This window comes from Taudactylus pleione, unplaced genomic scaffold (assembly GCF_031769625.1).
Source record: "Taudactylus pleione unplaced genomic scaffold, aTauple2 ptg000218l, whole genome shotgun sequence".
NCBI lineage: Eukaryota > Metazoa > Chordata > Amphibia > Anura > Myobatrachidae > Taudactylus > Taudactylus pleione.
In genome coordinates, this window is record NW_028284620.1 from 10,373,674 (window position 1) to 10,391,507 (window position 17,834).

Sequence of the window (17,834 nt, forward strand, 5' to 3'; positions counted from 1 at the left end):
CATCTTTTCTATAGTGTGAAACTCAATTAACACATTGCTAAAGTAAGTGCTTTATGTTCTACTCTTAACCATGCCATTTTGCTTAACCACCTGGAGTGATTAACAGTTGCAAAGTTACTAAGTGCATTTCATTAAAATTCTTATTGAATTAATGACGGGCAATTTATTACAATTAAAAACCATACATCATCAAACATTTGACAGGCTATTATTTATGTTCAGTCCATATTTGTGATTTCAAAGTGATTTAGGAACAAAAAGATGAGCAAAATATAATATGCTATATCTTAAACTTTGCAAAAAAAACATAAAATGTATTTTACACATAATTTAGAAATCAGGTGAAATTAATTAAAATGTATTCACTTATATAGAACATGCAGTATCAACTGAAATGTTAAGGTTTCTGATTCCTTTTATGTCAGTGTATGAGCTAGTACATAGGAGCACTATCCATATCTATTATTGTCTAATTTTACAGATAATATAGTGAATAAGGGGTTCTTGATGCCTAACACCATTCCTGAATTAGAGAGCCAACTACAGTAGCTACTTGTGTTCATTTAAAAAAACACTAGTTTGCAGGAACCTATGATCTGCAAACTGGATTTGTACTAGGGAACAGGATTGCCACCTAGCAACAGTAGGTGGATTAGGCAGCAAGCCTCCTGAATATGCTGGGGCAGAGGAAAAAGAAAGACTTTTCACTCCCTCTGCGAACTGAGCGGTGATGGTGGCTGCATGCACATTAGGTCACGTGAGTAATGTCAGGTACCGCTGGTCAGATTTTTTTGGAAGCTCGCTGGTGGCAAACCAACCCCAGTAAGAATAGTTGGAAAGATAAAGGTAACTGTTAAGACTGACTGATCTGGCATTTTAAAATTGTGTAGGAGGACTAAGATACAAATACCAGTATTGGCAGGAAGAGGACTTTAAATAGGTAACTTTTGTTCCTTATTGGCGATGAAAGAAGAAAAAAGGCTACTAATACTCCAACATAGGATCTCCAGAGTAAACAACAGTCCTAGCAAAGAAGAAAGGCTGGGTAGGGTGGGAGCTGTTGCTAGGTGACAATCCTGTTCCCTAGAAATTTAGTTTGCAGGTCATAGATTCCTGCAAACTAGTGTTTTATTCTTCAGGAGGCTTGCAACCTAGCAACATCAGGTGGGAAGACTACTACATATCTAGTGGTTGTTCTGAGAAGCTTGATCTTCTGTAGATCGGTTGGTCTCCAATAGTAATTAGCGAAGGTATGAGATGAGGACCATCTCGCTGCTAGCATTATCATCTCTAATGGGATCCTTTAGCTGCCACTTTTGTGGCTGCTACCCCTCATAGGAGTGACTTTTGAACTGATTTGTATTTATCCAAGCTTCTTTCGTAGATGCTACAATCTATCCTCTGATAGTGGATATATTGCTGGGCGAAAGGGTTTACTACAGGGAAGGAAAAGCTGGGTGATTTTGTCTCTCATAGGGGCTGTCAGAGCTAAGTAAGAGGATAGGCGTGAAGCTACACCCCAACACAGGTGCCAATTTCCAGGATAAAAGGTTGGAGTCTGTCCCCCAGGAATCTAGGAATGAGAAGAAAGGCTCAATGTCCCAAGTGTATGAATATTTTGGTAATATGGGCCTAATTCAGAGATAGATGGCATTGCACAGCCACACAAAGGTGGCTGTGCAATACCATCCATCTAAAATGCTAATAATGCAGGAGGCATCTGAAGAGAAGAGATGCCTCCTGCAAGCATCTGTGACCCCAGCACTGCAACCCACAGGCTGGCAGGCTCCTGGCTGCTTGAAGGCAAGGAATTCTGTATGGATGCAGACCATGGCCCAGCACTCCCAGAAAACAGAGGCAACATGTCACTCTTTCCAGGAACGCAGGCCATTCCCGCCCCCACACCACCTCCCCAAATGCTTCTTCCTGTCAATCAGAGGAACAGTGTGTGAGATCTCAGGACCCATTCTAACATGCGCAGAATGGATCCTGCGCAAGTGCAGACTCCCAAACATCGGAGATGTATGTTAACCATTGGGTTAGCGTACATCTCTGAATTAGGCCCTTTGGGTCTAGAGAGGTATATACCTTGTAGCAAATGGAGATTGTTATCTGTTACATTTGGGATCATGATAGCTAAAGCTTAACCAGTGGAATTTTCAGTTCTATTTGTTACTAGTTGATCAGAAGGAATCAGATTTTGTATGGCAATACAGGGTATACTAATACATTGGGATGCATTCAAATTGCAGATGGCTGGGACTAAAGACAGGCATCGAAATCCCAATGCCTGTCTAGATCCTGATGCCGGAATCTAGACAGACGGTTCCCGAACGAAGTTAAGCCATGCACTGTTAGCGCTTAGCCACAGGGGGGTTAGGTTTAGGCACCCCGGGGGGACTTAGGGTTAGGCAATCCCTGGGAGGGTTAGGTTTAGGGTGTAAGAGGGGGGTTAGGGTTAGGCACCACCAGGGGGAGGTTAGGGTTAGGCACCAACCCCGAGGGGTTAGGTTCAGGATAAGAGGGGGGTTAGGTTTAGGCACCACCAGGAAGAGGTTGGAGTTAGGCACCACTAAGGGAGGGTTATGGGGGGGCGGTTAGATTACTTAGCATCCCCAGTCAGGATCTTCAGCGTTCGGGCTTGTGGCATCAGTATTTAGTCAGGCGGCTTCCCGGCCGTCGGCATTTCATACCCAACCCACTACAATTTGTGAAACTCTGTTTCCCTGATATTTTGTAAGACTTTCAGGAGAAGGTCAGGGGGAGGGAAAGCATATGGACAGGACAAGTTTGTTCAAGGGAAGGACACTGCATTCATCTTCCATTCCCTTTTTGTCCATATTCTGGAATCGAAGCACAGAATCTGAGTGTTCGTGGGGTTGGCAAAGAGGTCTATCTGTAAACTCCCATAGGTGTGAACTAATTTCTGAAAGTTCGAACTTTCAGTACCACTGAATCTTGAGAGATTCTTCTGCAGGACAGTTGCTGGCACCACAACTCCGGACATGGTGCGCCGCCATGACAGTCGGCCAATGTGACAGTATCTCCAACCCAGGATAGGTGAGTGATCAGCTGATGCTATGCATCTATCAAAGGGTTCCCCTGGGTATATAACTGCCCCACTGGTTACAGGATGTTGCCTGAACAACGGTTGTCTCCTAGTGTGCTATAGTTGAGTTCCCGGTTCAGGTTCCTATCCATCGTTACAGCAGCAGTGTATATCATCCTTACCTGTGTGCCTCCCGTCTCTGGTGAATATCCGTGCGGCAGTGTATACCATCTCTACCTGTGTGCCTCCCATCTCTGGTGAATATCCATGCAGCAGTGTATCCCATCTCTACCTGTGTGCCTCCCGTCTCTGGTGAATATCCATGCAGCAGTGTATACCATCTCTACCTGTGTATATCCGTGTCACAGTGTATACCATCTCTACCTGTGTGCCTCCCATCTCTGGTGAATATCCGTGCAGCAGTGTATCCGATCTCTACCTGTGTGCCTCCCGTCTCTGGTGAATGTCTGTGCAGCAGTGTATATCATCTATACCTGTGTGCCTTTCATCTCTGGTGATCCCTCGTGTAACCATGAGTCCATCTCTGATTGAATATCTTCCTTGCTAGTGATCTATGTGTCAAGGGGTTAATACACCACACTGTAGGTCAGCGTTAGTGCCTACCCAGGCATATCTTCTCGGGCCACGGGTGTTGTGTCTCTATTCCCACGGGGCTTGGGTACCTGGCCAAAGGACCACAACCTGCTCTCGGGGTGCAGCAAAGTCCAAATCCCGCTTTGAGGGGTCACTGGCGAACACTATCCCGTGGGTTAGATTTCGCACCTTTGCCCAGGTCTCGCCAACACTCAAGACCTGTGGATGAGGAGAACATATATCTAGGCCCCTCGTCTCCACTTCCTCCCGCAACTTAGGCCCACCACATCCCACATTCCAGTCTCAGACATGACAGAGACTATTTGTCAGGGCTCTACCGGGGATCAGCACAGCATTACCTCCTCGCCGGCTTCCTTTGATCTCCCGGGCGGTCGGGCAGCTGGCGCGGCGGCTGAGAGGACGCTGAGCATTCTCCACGTGCGTAGGGGACTGCAGGTTGTCCGGTGTCTGGACTCGGGGTTCCCGGCATGGGTGCCGCCATGTCAGTCGGCCCATGTGACTGTACTTCTGGCCTGGGATAGGTGAGCGTCAGCTGATCGCTGTGCACCTATCAAAGGGTTCTGTGGGGTATATAGCCTGCTTCCACCTTTCTGCAAACTGCCTGAACAACGGTTGTCTCCTAGTCCCTAGTTGAGTTCCAGTCCAGGTTCCTGGTGTTCTATTTCCTCTACAGTGTGTTCCATCTCTGCCTGTGTGCCAAGACGTTACTGTGATCCCTGTGCAACAGTGAGTTACCATCTGCCTGTGTGCTATACATGACTCTAGTGAACTTCTTGCAACAGTGTATTACCATCTGCCTGTGTGCTAAACGTGTCTCTAGTGAACCTTGTGCAACAGTGAATTACCATCTGCCTGTGTGCTAAAACATGTCTCTAGTGAACCTTGTGCAACAGTGAATTACCATCTGCCTGTGTGCTAAACGTGTCTCTAGTGAACTTCATGCAACAGTGTATTACCATCTGCCTGTGTGCTAAACAAGTCTCTAGTGAACCAGGTGCAACAGTTAATTACCAGCTGCCTGTGTGCTAAACGAGCCTCTAGTGAACTTCATACAACAGTGAATTACCATATCTGCCTGTGTGTTAAACGTGTCACTAGTGAACTTTGTGCTACAGTATTGCCAGACTTCTTTACGTTGTTTGTGGATCACTCCACAGTGCCTTAAACCTTAGGCATCTCTTATTAGGGCCATGGTTATTTGTGTCTCCAATTCCCACTGAGCTCGGGTACCTGGTCAAAGGACCGTGACCTGCTCACAGGGTGCAGCTAAGCCCAAATCCCGATTGGAGGGGTCACTGGCGAACACCATCCTGTGGGTTAGACTCCGCACCATTGCCCAGGTCTCGTCAACACTCGAGAGCTGTGGATGAGGAGAACATATATCCAGGCCCCTCGCCTTTGTTTCCTCCCGCAACCCAGACCCTGAGTTTCCACTCCCCCAGCACCAAGCGTGACAGTTTGTTCAGGCCGCACAATGGAAGCCGCTGGGTCCCATGGTACAGGGTCCCTTCAGGACCTGGCCTCTCAGATGGATAACCAGGAGGCAGCCCAACAGCAAGTGGCCCAGTACCTGCAGGAACTCTCTAGACAGCTGGTCTCGATCCAAACTACATTGGCATCTATTCTCCCGGTTCCACCAGCTGCAGCCGCTGCACCCCCTCCACCTGTTTTGCCTCAAGGGGCTTTGGGATCTAAATCTCGTCTCCAGTTGGCAACCCTGGAAAGATTTGATGGTAATCCCAGGTGGTGCCGAGGGTTTATTAACCAATGCGAGATCCAATTTGAATGTCTCCCCCAGAATTTCCCCACCTCTCGAGCAAAGGTGGCACATGTTATTTCCCTGTTGACCGGGGCTGCTCTGGACTGGGTCTCTCCCCTGTGGGAATGAGCTGACCCCATTGTGTCAAATTATGAAGGATTTGTTTCAGCATTTAAAAGGATTTTTGACGAACCAGGCCGCTCCGCTTCAGCCTCATCCGATTTGCTTCATGTGCGCCAGGGGACCCGATCTGTTGGTCAGTATGTAGTTCAGTTTCAAACCCTGGCATCTGAGCTAAAGTGGAATGAGGAAGCTCTCAAGGCATCCTTCCTCCATGGACTATCAGAAAGGATGAAGGACGAGTTGGCCTCCAGAGATTTACCAGAGTCCTTTGCTGATGTCATCTCCCTCTGCATCAAGATCGACCTTCGCCATCGGGAACGCTGGGCTAGTAGAGGCAGGGGGGAATGCTTTCAGGTCCGTACTCCTCCTGTGAACCAGTCTTCTCTCTCTCCTAGTAGTGAAGAAGAACCCATGCAGGTCAATAAGTCCAAGCTTACAGCTGTAGAATGCAACAGGCGCTTCCAAAATAAATTATGTATTTATTGTGCTGCTCCCGACCACATTTTGAAGAATTGTCCTCTGCTTGCAGGAAATGCGAGACAATGACTGAAGTAGGGAGCATTCAGTTAGGGGTTATGTCCAAGTCATCCCAAATAACAGACAGTCTTCTACCAGTGTCGCTTTCCCATGGGTCCAGGACAAAGAGGGTTAAAGCTCTAATTGATTCCGGAGCGGCAGGCAATTTCATTTCAGATACTCTCGTTCGGACTCTAGGTATTCCTGTCATTCCATAACCCAATAAACTAGTACTCTCCGGCTTAGATGGTAAAACAGTGCTAGGAGAATCTCTTTCTTCTCTCTCCCATCCAGTATCCATCAAGATTGGATGTCTTCATCAGGAATGGCTGGAATTATTTGTGTTACCTAAATCTCCCTATGAGCTGGTGTTAGGGCTACCCTGGTTAAAAAAGCACAACCCTGTGTTCAATTGGAATAAGATGCAAATTTTGTCCTGGGATCAAGTTGTTTACAGAAGTGTTTGACCAAGGTGGTTCCTTTGCGTAAGTTAACCATAGTTACCTGTCCATCCGAGATGTTCTCTCCACCCTCTATCTCTGTGGGTCCCTCTCAGTCCAATTTACCAGAACCCTACCAGGATTTTGCTGATGTATTCTGTGAACAAGCGGCAGATAAACTCCCTCCGCATCGACCATGGGATTGTGCTATTGACCTGCTTCCGGGGAAGACCCCTCCTCGTGGCCGTGTTTATCCATTATCTGTTCCTGAGACTACCGCTATGGCAGAGTACATTAAGGATAACCTTGCTAAAGGATTTATCCGGCCGTCATCCTCTCCTGCTGGAGCAGGGTTCTTCTTCGTAGGAAAAAAGGACGGAGGGCTCCGCCCTTGTATAGATTATTGGGGCCTAAACCAAATTACGATAAAGAATCGGTATCCACTACCCTTGATTTCCGAACTTTTCGACAAGGTCCGAGGAGCTCAGTTTTTCACCAAACTAGACTTACGCGGGGCCTACAATTTAATTCGAATAAAGGCAGGGGATGAGTGGAAAACCGCTTTTAATACTAGGGATGGACACTTCGAGTACCTGGTAATGCCTTTTGGACTCTGTAACGCGCCAGCTGTATTTCAAGGCTACGTCAACGAGATTTTTCGGGACATTCTCTATAAATTTGTGGTAGTTTATCTCGATGATATTTTAATTTTTTCTACAAACTTACAAGACCATCATCGGCATGTACTAGAAGTGTTGTCTCGTCTCCGAAATCATCGTCTCTTTGGAAAGTTTTCAAAATGCCTCTTTAATCAGACCTCGGTACCCTTCCTGGGGCATATAATCTCTGGAAAAATTCTTCAAATGGACCCTGATAAACTGAAAGCTATTGCCGATTGGCCTCAGCCTACTTCGTTGAAAGCTACTCAATGTTTCTTGGGTTTTGCAAATTATTATAGGAGGTTCATTCCACATTTCTCCACATTGGTCTCTCCTATCACTTCTCTCACAAGGAAGGGAGCCAGCCCATCCTCTTGGCCTGATCCAGCAATACAAGCTTTTAAAAAATTAAAAATTGCATTTTCCACAGCCCCAATTCTCCACCAGCCTCAGCTGGATCAACCATTTACGGTAGAAGTGGACGCATCCTCTGTTGGAATTGGGGCCGTATTGTCTCAGATCGCTGAAGATGGGAAGATCCACCCCTGCGGATTCTTCTCCCAGAAATTCTCTCCCGCAGAGAAAAATTATATTATTGTAGATCAGGAACTATTAGCTATACGCTTGGCACTAGAGGAATGGCGTTATCTTCTGGAAGGAGCTAGATTTCCAGTTACGGTCATTACAGACCATAAGAACCTAACTTATCTACAAACTTCTCATAGATTGAATCCAGGCAGGCCCGATGGTCTCTTTTTTTTTCCAGGTTCAATCTAAGGCTTCAATTTCGCCCAGGCATTTTAAACAAAAAAGCGGATGCTCTCTCACGTTCTTTTATGACTATGGTAGAGGAAGAGGACCATCCGCAGATACGTCCAATTCTTGATCAGATTGTTTTCGCTCCTACACAGATATCCTCTCTGCCTCCGGGAACATTTTTTGTTATTCCCAGTTTACGTAAAAAACTGTTGACATGGGCTCACGCTTCGTTATTTGCTGGTCATACAGGAATCACTAAAACTTACCAATTCCTACTACGTTCCTACTGGTGGCCCACCATGAAGGGAGATGTCAGAGAATTTGTCCTGTCCTGTATTAAATGTGCGCAGCATAAGGCAGGAGGGTGATGGGTCCATTACGCCCATTACCGGTTCCAGTTGCCCCATGGACTCATATCTCTATGGACTTCATTTCCGAGCTACCTCGATGCAAGGGACACAATACGGTATGGGTGGTCGTGGATCGCTTCTCAAAAATGGCACATTTTGTTCCTCTGGTTGGTCTTCCATCGGCTCCTCAATTGGCTAAAATATTCATCCGGGATATCTTCAGATTACACGGTCTCCCTAAGGAGATAATCTCTGATCGTGGGGTCCAATTCGTGACCAAATTTTGGAGAGCCCTGTGCAATACATGTGGAGTTAAATTAAAATTTTCTTCAGCATAACACCCTCAGACGAATGGTCAAACCAAAAGGGTTAAACAGGAACTTGAGACCTTCATCAGGCTTTTTGTATCATCTTCTCAGGATGATTGGGTGGACCTTCTACCATGGGCAGAATTTTCTCACAATTTTAAGTATCATTCGTCATCCAAGTCCACACCCTTCTTCACTGTCTTCGGTAGACATCCCTGAGTCCCTGACTTCGAACATCTTCCAGCGGTAGAAGTTCTGGCAGCAGTCAAGGAGATTGAGTCATTTTCAACCCTGTGGAATAAGATTCACCATTCCTTGGTACAATCCTCAAAGAATTACAAGAGATTTGCCGATAGGAAACGTTTGGCTGTTCCCTTTTTAAAAGTTGGGGATAGGGTTTGGTTATCTTCCAAGAACATTCGTTTGAAGGTACCCATGATGAAACTTGCTCCACGCTTTATTGGCCCCTATCGCATCATTAAGATAATCAATCCAGTAGTGTATAAGTTGGAACTTCCTCCACAAATGAAAATCTGCAATACATTCCATATTTCTCTTTTACGTCCTCTGGTGCTCAATCGATTTCAAATTGTTCCTCCCAAATTGCCTCAAGTACAGACTTTACAGGGTACTGAGTTTGAGGTGGAGAAGATCTTGGATTCACGCCTTAAGTTTAATACTCTTCAATACCTCATCGATTGGAGGGGCTATGGTCCCGAAGAAAGGGCTTGGGTCAAGGCTTCCAATGTGCATGCTCCACGGTTGGTCCGAGACTTCCATAGGAAATTTCCAAATAAGCCTATGGGGTGTTCGGTGCCCACCCTGAAAGGGGGGGTACTGTCAGTGCTCTGCTGGGGATCAGCGCAGCCTTACCTCCTCGCCGGCTTCCTTTGATCTCCCGGGCGGTCGGGCAGCTGGTGCGGTGGCTGAGAGGTCGCTGAGCATTCTCCCCGTGCGTAGGGGACAGCGGGCTGTCCGGTGTCTGGACTCGGGGTTCCCGGCATGGGCGCCGCCATGTCAGTCGGCCCATGTGACTGTACTTCTGGCCTGGGATAGGTGAGCGTCAGCTGATCGCTGTGCACCTATCAAAGGGTTCTGTGGGGTATATAGCCTGCTTCCACCTTTCTGCAAACTGCCTGAACAACGGTTGTCTCCTAGTCCCTAGTTGAATTCCGGTCCAGGGTCCTGGCGTTCTATTTCCTCTACAGTGTGTTCCATCTCTGCCTGTGTGCCAAGACGTTACTGTGATCCCTGTGCAACAGTGAGTTACCATCTGCCTGTGTGCTAAACGTGTCTCTAGTGAACTTCTTGCAACAGTGTATTACCATCTGCCTGTGTGCTAAACGTGTCTCTAGTGAACCTTGTGCAACAGTGAATTACCATCTGCCTGTGTGCTAAAATGTGTCTCTAGTGAACCTTGTGCAACAGTGAATTACCATCTGCCTGTGTGCTAAACGTGTCTCTAGTGAACTTCATGCAACAGTGTATTACCATCTGCTTGTGTGCTAAACAAGTCTCTAGTGAACCAGGTGCAACAGTTAATTACCAGCTGCCTGTGTGCTAAACGAGCCTCTAGTGAACTTCATACAACAGTGAATTACCATATCTGCCTGTGTGTTAAACGTGTCACTAGTGAACTTTGTGCTACAGTATTGCCAGACTTCTTTACGTTGTTTGTGGATCACTCTACAGTGCCTTAAACCTTAGGCATCTCTTATTAGGGCCATGGTTATTTGTGTCTCCAATTCCCACTGAGCTCGGGTACCTGGTCAAAGGACTGCGACCTGCTCACAGGGTGCAGCTAAGCCCAAATCCCGATTGGAGGGGTCACTGGCGAACACCATCCTGTGGGTTAGACTCCGCACCATTGCCCAGGTCTCATCAACACTCGAGAGCTGTGGATGAGGAGAACATATATCCAGGCCCCTCGCCTTCGTTTCCTCCCGCAACCCGGACCCTGAGTTTCCACTCCCCCAGCGCCAAGCGTGACACTATTCCATTTGGACAGTTCTGTTTTTACGCTTTTGTAGAGATATATGCTATCTGTCCAGGAATATTGGGCATAAGTTCTTAAGGGGCCTTACAATTTTCTGCATAACAGGGGTATATGCCGAAACCCATGAGACATTGCTATCATCTTTCCACTGATCCTTGCTCAAATGCGGAGAGGCATGCTGTGCTTTTGGGAAGATTTTAGGATGTAATCTTTTGTGTCTAGCCATTTTTGTTGAGCCACTGCTAGAGACAAAGAATGGGCGTCTACCTAGAAAGGCGATGGTCTTGGTAGGAGTCAATATGTACCACAAAACTTGACAACAGAGAAAGGAATAAATCCCTGTGTCTCAAAATGGTATCATGGTCTGTATGTACTAGAAGTACTGTATGTCGTATAGGTATATTATACATTGGACACCCTGTTGGCGCAGGTGGGACACTAATACAGTACTTTCATAACTTGTGTAAAGGTGTAGGTGGTGGAGGAAAGGTCAAAAACATGACTGTCCACTGGAAAAGGCTGTCTCTCCATTATAATATGAGAAGATGTCTGTGATTTGGGTGTATTGATATCGAATGGAAAGCTTCTTTTAGGTTTATTTTTAAGCACTGAGAAGGTAAGGAATGTCTAGTATGCCTTCCATACGAAACCTCTTTGTTTTTAAAAATCGATCCTATGAATATTACTCTATATTAACACTAATGGAGCCTATTATTGTTTACTTTTATTAACAAGTGAGACGGCCTGCTTATTAATAGCTATTGTAAAAAAGTGTTATCTGTGTGTATGTTACATCGATGTATTTTAAATATGATTTTTTTTTATTTTTGGGGGGGATTACTTGGTCCGTTATTAATCGGGCACTAACCCAGGTACTAATTATAATTATATTGTTGTCTATCTATGATGTTTTTAAATAATGCTTAATATTATGGAGTCAATTATTTTTAATAAATTTAAAATTTACTTCATTCCTATTAGTTGAACAGCGCTTTCTTTCTTTTTGGAGCCTTGTGTTTCATAAAGTACGCTATATTCTTTGTATTGAAGGTGGCCAGTAACTCTTAGAGAGCTGCAGTTCATTTAATTATATTGTCACCAAGTAGACCGGTGCCCTATATAGCTTTGTATTTTCATTCAAGATTAGCAATGAGTGATAACAAGAATATCACTTTTTAATAAATGAGACCCTCAGTGTTTGTATTACCCAGGGCAGTGAGAGGGGTCATAGAGATAGTGTTCTCATTTTTTTTATTAAGAATGAAGAATTACATCTATCCATTGCACGTTATATGCATTTATACTGGCTGTTTCACTCGCTATTGGCTCCAAAGTTTTCCTTATAACTTTTAAAACTTGGAAAACAAAGTTGATACTGGTTCATATCGGCATGTAACACACAGACACGATGAATGTTGACGCCTCAGTACACAACACCACTGTCAGAAGCAGGAATACCTACTGACTAGCAGTGGCAACTCCAGAGCTGGGGCTTCAGTGCAGTCCAAAATTCAAATAGGGGAACCACACCAACTGCCATCCTCACTGGCAGATGGTGTGGCTCCCCTATTTGAAGTTAGGACTGCGCTGCTGACTAGGGTGGTGAACAGCTGGCCTGGCCTAATGGCGAACACTTTCAACACTTGCTATGACTTCCTCATGTTTCTCATAGACCAAGGTATGTCTGTGTCACATTTCACTAAATATGTCAATTACTTTAAAAGTCATAAGAAAAACTTTGGGGCCAGAAGCAAGTGAAACACCCCATAGAATTAAAAATTGCACATAGATTTGTCAATTTCAACAAAATGTTTAATGAAAGACCCATCTGGCTAATGGAGAACAGTGCATTCTTCTCTTATAAATGGGGAAAGAAATAAGGAAATAAAGTTGGGGAAAGGATAAGGGGTTGATCATATTCTTCATTAATAATGTATTTCTCTGTCATGTGTCATTGGTTACGTACATTTATAAGGGAGGGTGTTATAGGTGTTTTCTGAAAGGCTTCATATTGAAGAAAGTTACTAGCAGTAGCCACATTAAGTTAACAACTAGAACCAAAGGAGAATTCTATGTTATATTGGGCTCTATTCATTATGTTAATTATTGGGGTCCGAGCGGACCCTGATAAATAACATTTCAACTCATGGTGGGCACAAGAGCAATTCATCATTGTTCTGATGCGGAGACAGCTGATCCAAAAATCAGCTGTCTCCATGAAGGTTTCCACTGCTCCTTTCGAGGCAATGAAACCTAGCACTGCTGAGTCTGACTCAGCTGTGCTAGTGCTCCTGCGTTAACTAGATTTCATGCAGGGGCACAAAAGCCCTGGCTCCCGGCGAAAGGTGCCAGTCAGGGCTGGAGGGATGGAGCGGTGGGACAGGGGTGAAGCCATCTGAAGATGGTGAATGCTCCCGCAGTCAAGCTCCAACAATATAATATTTTCAGAGCTTCATGAATTTAGGTCCTCATACTAGTGTATGGGGACAGCGAGAGAAAGGTAAGCAGGACATATCTGTGATATCTCCTGCTTTACCCAATAGATGAATGGCTTGAAAGCTTAATTTCTACAAAAAAGGTAAAAAATTTAATTTTCACCTGCTTTTGTAAAAAATTAAGTGATAATGAATAGACTCCATTATCTTATAATGTTTATTATAAATGTAAGTTAAATGTTAAATGTAAGATAAGTTAGCTGGTCACCGAGTGGTTAATAAATACATTATCTAAAGTAAAGGCATAGTAGCCAATTTATCTAATACTGAGACGCTGCTAGTGCCGGTCATCTTTTTTGCTGAAAATGCATCTAAGTCGCAATTTAATGTGACTAGGATGCACCAGCAGACTGTGCTGATTAATTTAATATGCGATACGTGTATATCTGTGTGCCACTGAGTCTCTGAATTCGTATACAAAGTGCTACAATGTAGGGGTTGCATCATTTTTCATTCCAAGTTCAGTTGTGCTCAGTGGCGGCTCCAGGGATGGGGCTGCAGCACAGTCCAAAATTCAAATAGGGGAGCCACACCAACTGCCATTTCAAACACTGCCAAACATCACTGGCCGGGACTCCCTTGCAGTTGGTGTGGCTCCTCTATTTGAATTTTGGACTGTGCTGCAGCCCCACCTCTAGAGCTTTATATACAGACTTGTGACTTGGGTGCACTTAGGCATTTTCAGCAAAAAAATATTCACAACACTAGTAGAGTAGCAAGGGAACTAGCGGCTCATTCACACTTGGCAAGTCGCACTGTGTGATCTATTGAGGCTAGATGTATGAGGACACATCTGTATTATCAAAACTTTCTGTAGGGGCATTTTATATTTCGTGTGGGTCTATTTATTTCTCTGCTTTTCTTACCAAGATAAAAGGCAAAAGTTTTGAATAGGTTGATACATTTGGATGATATAAGGTCATAAAGTAAGTTGGGAAGGACATTAGTCTTCAGTCAATTACAGTATATGGCTCTAGAAAAGACAAAGAAGCATATTTACCAACATGATTTTGTGGGAAATCCCTGGGTACTCACATAAACTAAGTATCTCCTGGATATAAGAAGGGGGGACTACCTATAGCACTTGTTTTCAAAGAGAGATTCTCAGGATCACTACCTGCCAACTAATCCTGCATGTACACAGCCCAGTGGATGCACATGTGCATTACTTTTGCTGGATCTGAAGCTCTGTCCCAGCACCTACAGAATGGTAAATCATGCAAGCAGTAATATACATTAACGCATTGTGATGGGGCAATACTTTCACACCACAACCGCATTTTGTGGTAAATACCTCAATTTGTGTTCTGACTTCATTTATATAGGTCAGAAAGACTGAGAGACAAAAAGGCTGGAGGTAAATTAAACATCCAAAGCAGTTTCTCCAAACTGAACAAATGACAGGCAATGAAGGGTTACATTTTACATGGGGAAGGGCTTGAAGCTCAAGAGGCAGCTGTCAGATGGCCTATATAGGGGTTTGGTAGGAGGTATTCAGCATCTATTCTACTGGACAGTTTTTCCCTCCCCTCCTCCCTGGGCTTGTGTTTTTGTTGTAGTGCATGTGTGTGAGTGCACTGGGCTTGTCTTGCATGGTTGGGACGGTAAAGCACAGCAAGTTGTAGTCAATAACTATTGGGCTTATTTGTTTGAGTGCACATATGCATTTTGTTGTGGCAATTTCCCAAGTACGAATATTGTGGATACCACTAATATGGGCAGATCCAGTTCCAGTCTGATTTCTATTGGAGTAGGCACTCTTTGCCGATTATGTTGCGTGTTAAGACCTCGCTGTTATATAGATATTGGTGATTAAATAACTCCTTGGGCCATAGCGGCTTGCTTGGGCTTTATTTTGCCACCAGTCTGTTTTTTGTTTTCAATTTTATTTGTTCAATTGGACATCACAAATTTTAATTTATCAGCTATTACAAAAATACAATACAACAGTATTCAGATTTATGAAATGGTTTTAACCAAAAAAATCAATTTCAATTCAACATACTCATGTCTCCTGGTTTTTATTAATTTAGACAGGTATATTTTTTTATTGTGGTCAATTTTGGAAATGTGCTGATAGGGGGTTTATTGAACAAAACTTTGTTTCAATATTAGACCAGATTTCAGTGTCCAATATATCCAGGGCTGTAACTAGGGTGGTGCGACCTGTGCCATGGCACAGGGCACCGCAGGGCAGAGGGCGCTGTTTGGGCCTGTCAATTTTCCTGTTTACTATCATTCTCACTTCTAGCTTCCTCTTCTTTTATCCCCAGCATCTCTTGGCCTCCCCTATCTCTTCCCTGGCTCTTCCCAATGAGGCCATGGCCCCTTTTCAGGTGCACTATCTTATGGTCCTATTTAAAAAATGGGGAGGGGAGCGCCAATGATCTTTCTGGCAAGGGGCACCAAAAAGTCTAGTTACGGCTCTGCATATATGACTAACACTTGCTAATCCATTACTACCCACACAGAAGTGCAAGCTGCTGTCATGGCCCGGTCATGTATTCTGTGCCGCTAGGTCACTTAATTCTCCTGCCATGCTGTGATACAGTCTCATGGCAAGGTACCAGTGTCCTTTGGCCATTCTGGATGCATACTGTAGGCTTCAGTTTTCTCGGCCTGCTAGGCCGTAATCTACATCAGAGCCTAGCCTGGAGTACTGCTGTGACGGAATCGGTATGAAATACCACCAGCCGCATGGCCAGCGGTTCGATTCCCGGCAGCTTCTGGCCGACCACAGCAGAGTTCCCGGCAGCGGAAGCCCGACAGCGCTGGAAATCCCAACCGTCAATAGGTAAGTATTGACTAACCTAACCTAACCCCCTAACCCTAACCCTCCTTGGGAGTGCCTAACCCTAACCTCCCCCCCAAGTGCCTAACCCTAATCCCCCCTCTAAGTGCCTAACCCTAACCCCCCCTTCCCCGCTGCCTAAACCTAAGTCCCCTCGGGGGGTGCCTAACCCAAAGTCCCCACCGGGGGTGCCTAACCCTAACCCTCCCTCCCCCTAGCCTAACCCTAACACTCCCGGGGGGGTGTCTAACCCTAAGTCCCCCCCGGGTGCCCTAAACCTAACACTCCCCCCCGCGCGGCTGTACGCTCATGGCGCCCGGCATCCCTTCGATCGGGATGCCGGGCGACGGTCTCCCAGCGTTGGGGAAATGTCAGGCATTTACATCTAGACATCCGGCATTTCACCCTCGCCGGGATATGACAGTCGGGAAGCTGGCTGCCGGTATTAAGGCAGCCGGCTTCCTGATTGTATACCGCTGTGACATGTTCTGATCACCTGACAACGGTCCATCCAATCCTATTCCAGACAGAGCTTTACTGAACCACATGATTCTGCTCAGCCACTCACAGTTAACCTAGGGGGATAAGTTCCACCCACTGGCTCTAGCAAATCACCAGTGCAATGTCTAACACAGTTACCATACCACTGTGGCAGGAATTCCTGAGCTTTAGTATCTAGTTTTCTGCTATCCAAGTTCTTGCTTGCAACATGCTCTTTAGCATCCCCTGGCTCCAGAGTGTAATTCTTCAGCTACCCGGTTTCCACAGAATCCTGCACAGCTAAGTTCATCTTCTGTTGATTTGCTGTCATCCACCCATCTTCTGTTAAGTGATTGTATACAGGTTCCAGCCACTGATCCCTGCCTTCAGTAACCTATTGAGTTCACTACTTTCCTGTCTGCAATACTTACAGCTATAGCAATTGCCTAAGTCCCTGATTGCTAAACAACACCCAAGGTTAACTATCAATCTGAGGATTCATCTGTTTCTGCAAGCCTGTAGGATCCAGATTGCAGTGTTTATCACTGTCCTTCTAGCAAGTGCTGCTGCAGTGCATTTCCCAATCTGTTGCAGAGATCCAAGGAGCATGCTATTAACCTCTGAAACACCTGCAAATTACAGTACATGTGAGTTCTCTACCTCTACTGCCAGTCTTGTATCAGTGGCCAACAGTACTGACTTCTTCTACCTGTTTCCTGAAAATCCTCAGTACTTTCCAAACTCAGCTATATCCAATCTTAGAAAAGTCTAACAAAGTTCTCACTGTGCGCCTGATTCAGACCCGCTCGCTAAGATGCATACTCTCGCTGCTGCTGATGGTATGCAGTGTGTATACATTGTGTGCATGCGCGTTCCTTAGCGAAAGTTCAAATGTATTTGCTCACTGCGCATAGACAGCCCAGCAGAGTGAGTGACAGGGGAAGCCATTTGTAGGTGGTAACAGGGGCTGGCCATTAAAAACGGGTGAGTGGAGGTGCAAACGCAGGCGTGCCTGAACATCTCAACGGCGTTTTAGAGGTGTGCATATTAAAAGACAGCATAATAGAAGTTCTTGCAGTGCTTGCGGCAGGGTATGGTCAACCTCAAGCGCTGCGATAGCATCCGATGTACCGATGGTTGCATACACTTCCTGGACATGACGTGCACAAGTGGGCATCTTAAAACAGGCTGGTGGGTGTCTGCATACACTATGTGATCACTCTCTAAGAAATACTGGGCATGCTAATGCATTGCTGTGCAATTGCCTAGGCAATTTGCATACACATCGTGCGAGCAATCGCATCTAGCAAGTGGCTCTGAATCAGGCCCTGTGTCCTGTCATACCAGAGCTCCACAGCATTTCACTTTGAATCTAGCATCCTAGTGCAATTACCATCTTGTTGTACTCATGACTCCTGTTCTATTGCTGCCGGTTCCAGTCCGGACAAAGAAGCATCTTGGATACCCAGCGTCCTTTGGCTCCTGAGAATCTGT